The 9990-nt window shown below is 38.2% G+C and overlaps 1 pseudogene; it reads left to right on the plus strand.

Annotated features, from left to right (window-relative positions):
• Window positions 1–1490: 1490 nt before the first annotated feature.
• LOC101568614 lies at window positions 1491–3872 on the plus strand (annotated as a pseudogene).
• The last annotated feature ends 6118 nt before the right edge of the window (window positions 3873–9990 follow it).

The following is a 9990-nucleotide window of genomic DNA, read 5'->3' on the forward strand; positions in this document are numbered from 1 at the left end:
GAGCTTGCCAGGGAAGCACTTATTCCACAGAGCCATCTCCCTGGCCCCTAGGATTTACTTTGGAACCATGTACAGCACCTATCAGTTCTTCTGTTGGTGTCAGTCATCTGGATGTGTCACAGCCATCACTTGATCAAGTTGCATTCTGTGAAACCTTGGGGGATTTTTCTTTTTAGTGACTCTCCTTAGGCACACTGTACACCATAGATCTCTTTCCTCTGCGGCCCAACAATCACTTGGTCAGAAGATCAGGGACTCATTGCATTGTAGGATGTTGCCACAAAGGCTCTCTTAGGTCTTGGGTCCTCATTGGCCTTGGAGGGCCAGGGCAAAATATTGACTGGTTTCCTAACCCGTCTGTCTTTCTAGTTTTTGGTCCACAAACCTCAGTTGTGGAGCACCCAGAAGAGAAGGTTAATGACATTACATTGTAATGGGAGCAGTGAGCTTAATATTATAATTTTATCTGAATATCAAGCACCTCGAAATACAATGTAGAATTGTTAATTCCTACAAACTATGGATGTTCTAGTAGTTGAATCCCTGTAGAATTTTTTTTCCTGTAGAATGTTAATAGACAACCATTATATAGTTTTACACAGAAAATTTGAAATCAAAAGCCATACATAATACTGCAGCATGATAATCATGATGACATTTTTTTTTTTCAGAACTGGGGATTGAACTCAGGCCCTTGCGCTTGCCAGGGAAGCACTTATTCTACCGAACCATTTCCCCCACCCATGATGACATTTTTGTAACACACCTAAATTTTCATTCTGACATAAAGCAAGCTTTTAGCCAATCATTTCTTTTTTTTTAAATCTTTTTTAAAAAAATTTTATTTATTTATGTGTGTGTGTATGTGTGTGTGTGTGTGTGTGTGTGGCCATCTCAGCCCACCAGGGGGCGGGGCTGGCTGGCATGTGGTGCTGGGGGATTGAACCGTCGTCCCTGTGCTCTGCTAAGCCCGTTCTAAGCAGGTGCCCCAGACCACTGAGCCATCTCATCACCAGCCCCGAGCCAATCATTTCTACCTAGTATATAAGAAGCTTTTATTTAATTTGTTGGCCTTTAGTGGGATATCATTGAAGAAATTTGTGGCATTTTCTGAACTGTTTAATGTCTAGACATCTCTAAGTACAGAGGTGCATGCATAGCATATACAGCATTAAGAATTTGTTAAAGGCAGATGTCTGAATCTGAAAGAAAAGGCTCATCATCATAAGCAATCCAAGTTTTACATTTTAAGAGACCTGTACATCTGGAAGGCATGAATACATTTAATACAGCATCAAATTATCAACCATCAATTGTCAGGCTGGTTCTGCACCAGACCCGGGAGAGGCACTGGCACCATTTTGCTTTGCTGCGGAAGACTCTGCTTCAGTCCAAGGCCTCGAACTCTGAGCTGGAAGTTGGAGTAGCGCTCACTGCAAGCGCATCACACCCTGTTGAGTGCCAACTCAGGAGCAGGGCAAACCTTGAGAATGGAGTCTAAACCTTCAAGGATTCCAAAAAGAATTTCTATTCCACCCTCTAGCTCTTTAAGTGCTAGGATGATGTCTGGAAATAGAGGAAGCAGTTTAAATGCTAACTGCCACTTGAGAGACTCCTCATCTGGACTCACTGGATTCTGAGTGTCAGTCGGCATCAGCGGCTGCATCCCCACTTCAGTCTGCTGGAATAGTGAGTCAGAGATAACTCAGGGAGCACACTCAAGAGCACAGAACCAGCAACGTGACCATGATGCAAAAAGACCTAAGCTTTCTTGTACAAGCTGTACCTCCACCTCAGCTGTGAGAAACGCTGGAAATGGTTTCAACGCAGTATCAGGCCTTGGGTTCAATCCTGAGCTCTAACAAAGAGGAGGATTATGAAGAGAATGAGATGATACTGATGAAGATGATAATGAGACGATATTAAAGTTGTTCTATAGGAAAATACTTTGTGATTAGTTCTTTTGCTGAATTTTCTGATTACAACTGTCTGAGGATTCCCATAATAAATAATAATAACCATCCATTGTATTACTGAAGATTTACTGCCATCAGAAATCTCTAAAACTTTCTCTAAAGTAAAACTTCAATTATTTTAAGACTCTTCATGGAGGCATAGTCAAGTTCTCAGATCTGCATCAATGGTACTCGGTTCATGTGGAACAGATTTAATGAGAGAGAGGAGAAATTAGGAAAGGAGAAGAGATTCTTCCATTAATAATCTTATGGATTATAGCCACCAAAGTGGTGATTTCATTTCATCATATGTTCAAGACAGAGTTCCTTCTTCATATTCACAGGGAGCAAGACCAAAAGAGAACTCAAGAAAGCACTTTACAGTTGAATACATCCACAAATCACCAACTTCCTTCTGAACATCAGACAGCACCAACTTATGGGGACTCAAGTAGGAATTCCTTAAGATCAAGTTTTTCTTCAAGAGAATAAGAATCTCTTTGAAGCAGTACACACCCTGGATTTTCTTACTTTTCAAGTAGAGATGAAACCCTAACTGTAAGCAACTCAGAAAGGATTGGTTCATCTCAGAGATCATTCCAAGAATCTTCTGACAATGAAGGTAGGCAAACAACAAGAAGATTGCTAGCTTCTAGCATGTCATCTACTTTTTTTTTTCACGAAGATCTAGTCAGTATTCCTTTAATTACAAGATCATTGGGTACTGAAAACTCTTATACTTCTCCAGGAATGTTGATGTCACAATCTCGGGGTAACGAAGCAACTTCTGAAGTTAACTATAATAGGGCATCTGAAACTTCTCAGGGGTTTCAGTTTCTTAGACGAAGATGGGGTTTGTCATCTAGCCAAAATCATAGCTCTGAGCCAGATTTAGAAAATTTTAACCATGAATCTGCAGGTAGAAATACAGGTCCATGGTTATCTTCCTCACTTGAAAATAGATGTACGCCTTTGTTCTCGAGAAGAAGAGAGGAAAGGCATGACTTTTCAAGGATAACTACCTCTGATGGAACATCTAGATCTCATATTTTTAGAAGAGAATCAAATGAAGTTGTTCACCTTAAAGCACAAAGCGATCCTCTTGGGGCTGCTGCCAACAGAAGGCAAGCATCAGGAGCATTGAACAGCGCCTCTCCAAGCTCCACATCAGACTCAACTCAAGGTGGAAGAAATACAGGGATAACAGGGATTTTTCCTGCTTCCTTATTCCGATTTGCAGTCCCTCGATCCCTTGGAAATAATTTGACTGACAATGTCGTGATCACTGTAGATATTATTTCTTCAGGTTGGAATTCATCTGACGTAAAAAGTGATAAAACCAAAAGTACATGTTCAAGAGATCTAGAAAGACTGCAGAAAATAAAAGAGGACTCCTTTTAGAGGACTCTGAAGAAGAAGGTGATTTATGCAGAATTTGTCGGATGGCAGCTGCATCATCATCTAATTTGCTGATAGAACCACACAAGTTCACAGGGAGTTTACAGTATGTCCACCAAGAGTGTATGAAAAAATGGTTACAGGCCAAAATTAACTCTGGTTCTTCATTAGAGGCTGAAACCACCTGTGAACTCTGTAAAGAGCGGTTGCAACTCAACCTGTAGGACTTTGATATTCATGAACTACATAGAGCTCAAGCAAATGAACAAGCTGAGTATGAGTTTATCAGCTCTGCTCTCTACCTAGTTGTCTTACTGCATCTGTGTGAGCAAAGTTTTTCTGATATGATTGGAAAAACAAATGAACCAAGCACACATGTTCGATTTATTTAAACCTTGCGAGAACTCTTCAGGCACATATGGAAGATCTCAAGACTTCAGAGGATGATTCTGAAGAAGACGGAGACCATAACAAAACCTATGATATTGCCTAACTTCACTTAAGGCAAATGGATTATCTGTGAACAAGTGTGTACTGACTGGCAATTAAGTAAATTAATTTTGTGGGAGAATGCCTATGAAATATAGTGACTGGATATAAAATGAATATATATACATACATGAATACATGTGTATTTATATTCATTCTCAAGTATTTCTGAACTAATCCTTCTGCTGGATCTTTTAACATTGACCAGCAAATTTGATGCTTATAAACTGGTAAAAAAATATTTTTCTTGTAGGTGAGTAGAGAAGTCTTATCTTTGTTTGAAGCAATACCCATCAACCCTTTTTTTGTGTTCTGATTACTGTAGTCATATTTATGAAAAACAGATTTGTGTTCTAGTTTCTTGCGAGTCAGGAAAGGGGGACAAAATATGATTTTGAGATAAACTGCCAAATGGCATCTAATTAGTTTTTGTTCTACAATGCCTTACATTACATTCATATTTTAATAATCATTTACTTCCAATGTTTCCAAAAAAATTATGTGGATGGGAAAACCATTTATTACATTAGGTTTCCAAATTTAATTTGAATTCTAAATTCATTTTGCAATAAAATTAATTTTAAAAAGTGTAAAAGATTTAGCAATGATGGAAAAGTTTTTGTATTGATTTTTTAAAATGCAGACTATATTTGATAAGTCATAGTATGTAACTATTCCTTTAGGAATATTATAACTGTAAATTATAGCAGAATTGCCAGTCAAATGATATTTGGCTAAAACATTACTGCAATTGCAAGTTAATGAAATCTTTTTAAATTCCATATTTGAAGTTTAAGACACTGGTTTTCAATGTGTTTTTTAGTGCTGTCACTACTTTATAGGTAACTATGCTTTAAGTACTTGTTTTGGTCTTGGTCATTTTTAACTGTTACTCGATTATTCTCATCATTTATTTGATGATGATTAATATTTTTCATTATCTGGGGAAAACAGATGAAAATTATCTATTCAACCTGAGTCTGCACTGTGGTCACCAGTTGTGTATCCTATAACATTGTATTTTTTCCTGTCAACCCTATTAGGATACACTTAAAACACCTCAAAGTAGTTCAGGGTTAAAGTGTGATGTTTCAGCAACAAGCTACTTTCTCAAGACCTAAACTGAAACCATGTAATTTCTCAAATGTGAATGAATAGTTTATCTCCACTTAATTTGTTGGTCTTCTGTAAAATTTTGGCTGGAAATAAAGTGTATACTCATTGATCTAGAAAAAATTCAATTGTCATAGCCATATGAAAACATTTGTGTCTTAATTTGTTTTGTACCAGAGCATCTTTAAACCAGAAAACCTTATTATCCCACTTTTAGAAAACTTAACCTTTTGACAAAGACCAATGTAAACATATCACAATAATATATTTTTAATAACATCTAGTGGAATGTTTGCCATCAGGCTATGGAGATCATTTGGGCCTCCCATGAATGAACAAGACCTGGATAGTGTTTCTAGACAGCTGCTTTCTTATTCATCAATTGGAGTCCTGTCCAAAAGTCTTTGCCCAGCCTAAGGGATTTTTTGCTCAATTATCCCTTGCACTTTCTCAGGCTCACCTATGTTGAGCATTTACTAGGTGCTTAGCACTGTGGCAAGTGTTTGCTATGCTTTGCTGAAGCAATTTATAAGGCTGCTGTTCTTACCCTCATTTTACAGATAGGGAAACTGAAGCCTGGTGAGGTGCCTCTTCCAGGGTGGGTAGGTGACATGTTCAGGAATTAGCATACAAACTCAGACGCATTCTCCCCCAAAGCACATATGCTTTAGCACCAAAGGGAGAAGAAAGTGCTACATTCTCAATGTGTCCCTGGAAGTGCAGATGTTGACACTAAATCCACAACGTGACAGTATTAAGACATGAGGTTTTAGGTGGAGGCTGAGCGACCTCATAAAAAATCTGAAAAGAAGTTGTTAGTCCCTCTTTCCCTCCCATCCCTTCCTTCATGTAGGAACACTGTGTTCCTGCTCTCCATAAAATTCAGGGTTCACTTTGCCGTTCTAGAAGCAGAGATCAGCCCTCTGGTCAGACACGGATACTTCCGGCTCCTTGACTTTACACCTCCAGCCTCCAGATCAGTGAAGAATAAATCTGTATTCCTTATAAATCACCTGGCCTGGGGTATTCTGTCATAGCAGCATGAAAGACTGGGACATAAAGCTGGAACTCTAAAATCTGCATTTTCCTCTTTTCTTTACAGCTTCACTTTTAAGCTTTGCAGGTGTAGAAGAAAATTACTGAAAGCTTTGGCTTGAGTCAATTAATGCTTAATTTGGTTAGGTTAGGGTGAGGGCAGGATGGATTTGAGATTTTCCAGTCTGCCCAGTGACTCGGTGTTCTGCTCTTTTTCTTTTTCTTTTTTTTTCTTTTTTTTTTTTTTTTGGTACAGGAAATCGAACTCAGGATCGTGGCCTGCCAGACAGGTGCTGTACTGCTGAGCTATATCCCCAGCGCACTGCTCTTTTTAAAACTACTTTTGTTGGTATATTCTAGCTATACATAATGATAACATCCTTCATAAGGAATTTGCATATGTATATGACATATCTTACTTTTCCCCCCATTCTCCTCCCTTCCCTTCCATCTCTTTTTCCACTTCTTAATAAAACTTTGTTCCCCTTTTTTCTATTTATTCTCTTCTTTCTTGCCTTTTCCTTCATACCCTCCTCACCTCTTCTATGTTTACCCTCTGATTTGAATATGTTCTTCCTATTTCCCAATATCTCTTATACATTTTGGTCCTTAATTTCTCGCCCAGACAAACAATGCAGTTTTACATGTGTCCAATTGACTTCACTTGGGAGTGTGGTCTCAGGTGCCCATTTTGACAACACATATGCTAAAAAAAAAAAAAAAAAAAAAAAAAAGATTAAGGTCTCAAGGTGCATCCATTTAGCTAGAAATGTCTCAAGATCATATTTTTTATGATAGAGTAGTGCTCCATTATATGAAAATACTCCACATATTCTTTACCCATTCACCCGTTGATGGACATTTGGGTTGTTTCCAGCATTTAGTGAGCATACACTGAGCCACTACAAACACAGTTGTGCATGTAGCACTGTGGTGTGACATTTTAAATTTGTTCAAAAAGATATCAAGAAGGGGAATAACTTGGCCAAATAAAGCTGGTGGTTTTAGTTTTTTGAGGACATTCCACACTGATTTCCACAGTGGTTGCAGCAGTTTACACTCCCACCAAAAGTGGAGAAGAGTTCCTTTTTGCCCACAGGCCTGTCAGCACTTATTAGTGGTTGATTCCTCTCTCTCTCTCTCTCTCTCTCTCTCTCTCTCTCTCTCTCTCTCTCTCTCTCTCTCTGCATCTTAGGGATGGCTCTACAGGGTGTTCAGGGTCTCAGTACTAGATTGGACCCATAGCAATCCCCCTGTTTACAGCCTCACAAGAGCTGGGCTTATAAATGCACACCACCACATTCAGTCTCAATTGCCATCTCAGGCACTCTGGGAGCAGGGCAAGCACAGCACGTCGGGGAACTGAACTCCTGGCCCCCGTTTAATAGTTGTTGATTTCTTAATAACAGTCATTCTTTATGGAATGAGATGGAATCTTAGCATTGTTTTATTTGTGTCTCTTAAGTCACAAGTGATGTTGAAATTTTTTCATATATTTATTTGCCACTTTTCTTCTTTATCTGAGAAATGTCTATTCACTTCAGATGACCATTCCTGGCAAAAAATTTTATCCACACTGTCAGTTGTCTCTTCACTCTGTTCAGGATTTATTGTGCTGTGCAAAAACTTTTTAATAAGATGAGAACCTACTTATTGATTTCTGATATTTCCTGTGCAATCAGGGTTTGTTCCATAAAGTTTTTGCCTACACCAATGTCTTTAAGAGTTTTACCTATTGTACCTTCCAGTAGATTTAGTGTTTCTGTTTTATTATTTAGATGTTTGATCCACTTCAATTCTAGTTTAGTGCATGGTGAGAGATATAGGTCTATTTTTAATCTTTTCCATGTAGAAAGCCAATTTTTCAAGCACCATTTATTAAAGAGGCTGCTATTCTTTCAATGAATGCATTTGACCCCTTTGTCAAAGATAAAGAAGCTTAGAATGATAGAATGTTTGTTTCTTCATCTTCTAATCTGTTCCATTAATTTTTACATCTGCTGCTTTTTGCTCAGTTTTTTTTTTTTGTTTTGTTTTTTGCCAGTGTCATACTGTTTTTATCACAGTAGCTTATATGATTTCACATCGGAGATTGTGATGCCCACTGTTCACCTTTGTTGCCCAGAATTGCTTTTGCTATTCTAGGTCTCTTCTGGTTACAAATGCATCTTAGTATTTTTTTCTAACTCTATGAAATATGCTATTAATATTCTAACTGAGACTGCATTGAAACTGTATAACAGTTTTGGAAGTATGGCCATTTTCACTATCCTGGTTCTTTTTACCTAAGAACAAGGGAAATCTTTTCATTTTTCTGATATCCTCTTCAATCTTCTTTTCAAAATATTATAGTTTTCAATATACAGGTCTTCTTGCTGATTTGCTGCATTTTGTTTGCCAGTATCTTACTGAGGATTCTTGCATCTATGGTTCACTAGGGAGATTGGTCTGTACTTTTCTTTTTTGGTTGGACCTTACTCTGTTTTTGGTGTAAGGGTAATACTTGCTTCCAGGAATGAATTTGAGATTATTGTTTCTCTTTTCAATTTCATTAGAGAGTTTGAGAAGTGCAGACAGTAGTTCTTCTCTAAATTTCTTGTAGAATCCAGCAATGGATCTGTCAGGGCCTGGGGTTTTCTTTTTTTTGGTAGGTTTTTAATTGCATCTTCAATTTCATTGACTAATAAATTCTTTAGAATTTTTATATCTTATTGATTTGGCTTTAATTCATATACATGTAGGAATCTGTACATTTTTTCTATGTTTTCCATCTTATTGGAGCACAGGTTCTTGAAATAGATATTGATTTTCTGGATTTCTATGAGTTTTTTTTTTTTATCTCACCCTTTTCATTACTAATTACATGGATTTGAATTTTTCTTTCCTTTTTTGGTAAGGTTGGCTAAAGGTTTGTCCATTTTATTTAATCTTTAAAAGAAACAACTCTTTGATTCATTGATGCTTTGTAGTCTTTTCTTAGGCGCCAGTGTATGAATTTCTGCTTTGATCTTCATAGTTTCCTTCCTTCACAAACTTTGGTCTTGGATTGCTCTTCTTTTTCTAGACATGTGAAGTTCAACATTAGGTTGCTTATTTTAGCTCACTCTGGTTTTCTTTTCTTTTTCTTTCTTTCTTTTCTTTTTTTTCTTTTTTTTTTTTTTGTATTTTAGGAATGGTCTACAAGGTGTTCAAGGTCTCACTAATAGATTGGAATCATAGTGATCCACCTGTTTACAGCCTCCTAAGAGCTGGGATTACAGGTGTGTACCACCATGTCCAGTCTCAATTTCAATCTCAGCGAGCCCCAAGGGAGGGGCCAGAATGGCAGGCCCGGAGATTGAAACTCTGGCCCCTGCCCCTGCTTGCAGGTGCTTTAATCCACTGAGCTATTTGACCAGCCCTGGTTTTCTGATATAGGAATTTATCACTATAAATTTCCCTTGTAGAACTGTTTTCGTTTCATCCCATAAATTCTGATATGTTTTGTTGGGAACCACAGAAGCTGGAAAATTGGTCAACTGTGTATAGTTGGGACTACACCTTGGTGCCTAAAGCAAACAAGCTACCTCAGTCCCGAGATAAGTATCCTGACTGGTTAATGTTGGCTATAAGTCACTAGACAACCTTGTGTCACATGTTACTAACTCTGCAAAGGTATGAATAAACATCCATATTGTTGCTCATGCCATCACCTCACCAACCAGGCAGGGGAGCCACCACCTATCCCAGCTTTTGTCTTCTTGTCTGTCTTTCCCCCATTCCTGCTGCTGTTCCTCCCTGGATAGAATGGATCACACTGAGACCTGTAGATCTTTACATATGGCACCCAATCAGGATGCCCGGTACGAGATAAGCATGGGCAGCAGGAACATTTCCAAAGAGTATGTATAAAGGGGGGAAGTGGACTGGCTAGAACCAGCAGTATTCAGCACAGGTGTGCATTGGTATTTACTGGCACATTAGGGGTAACACTTGGGGATGGAAGCTCACTAGGGTCAGA

This window comes from Octodon degus, unplaced genomic scaffold, assembly GCF_000260255.1.
Source record: "Octodon degus isolate 3935 unplaced genomic scaffold, OctDeg1.0 scaffold00010, whole genome shotgun sequence".
Classification (NCBI taxonomy): domain Eukaryota; kingdom Metazoa; phylum Chordata; class Mammalia; order Rodentia; family Octodontidae; genus Octodon; species Octodon degus.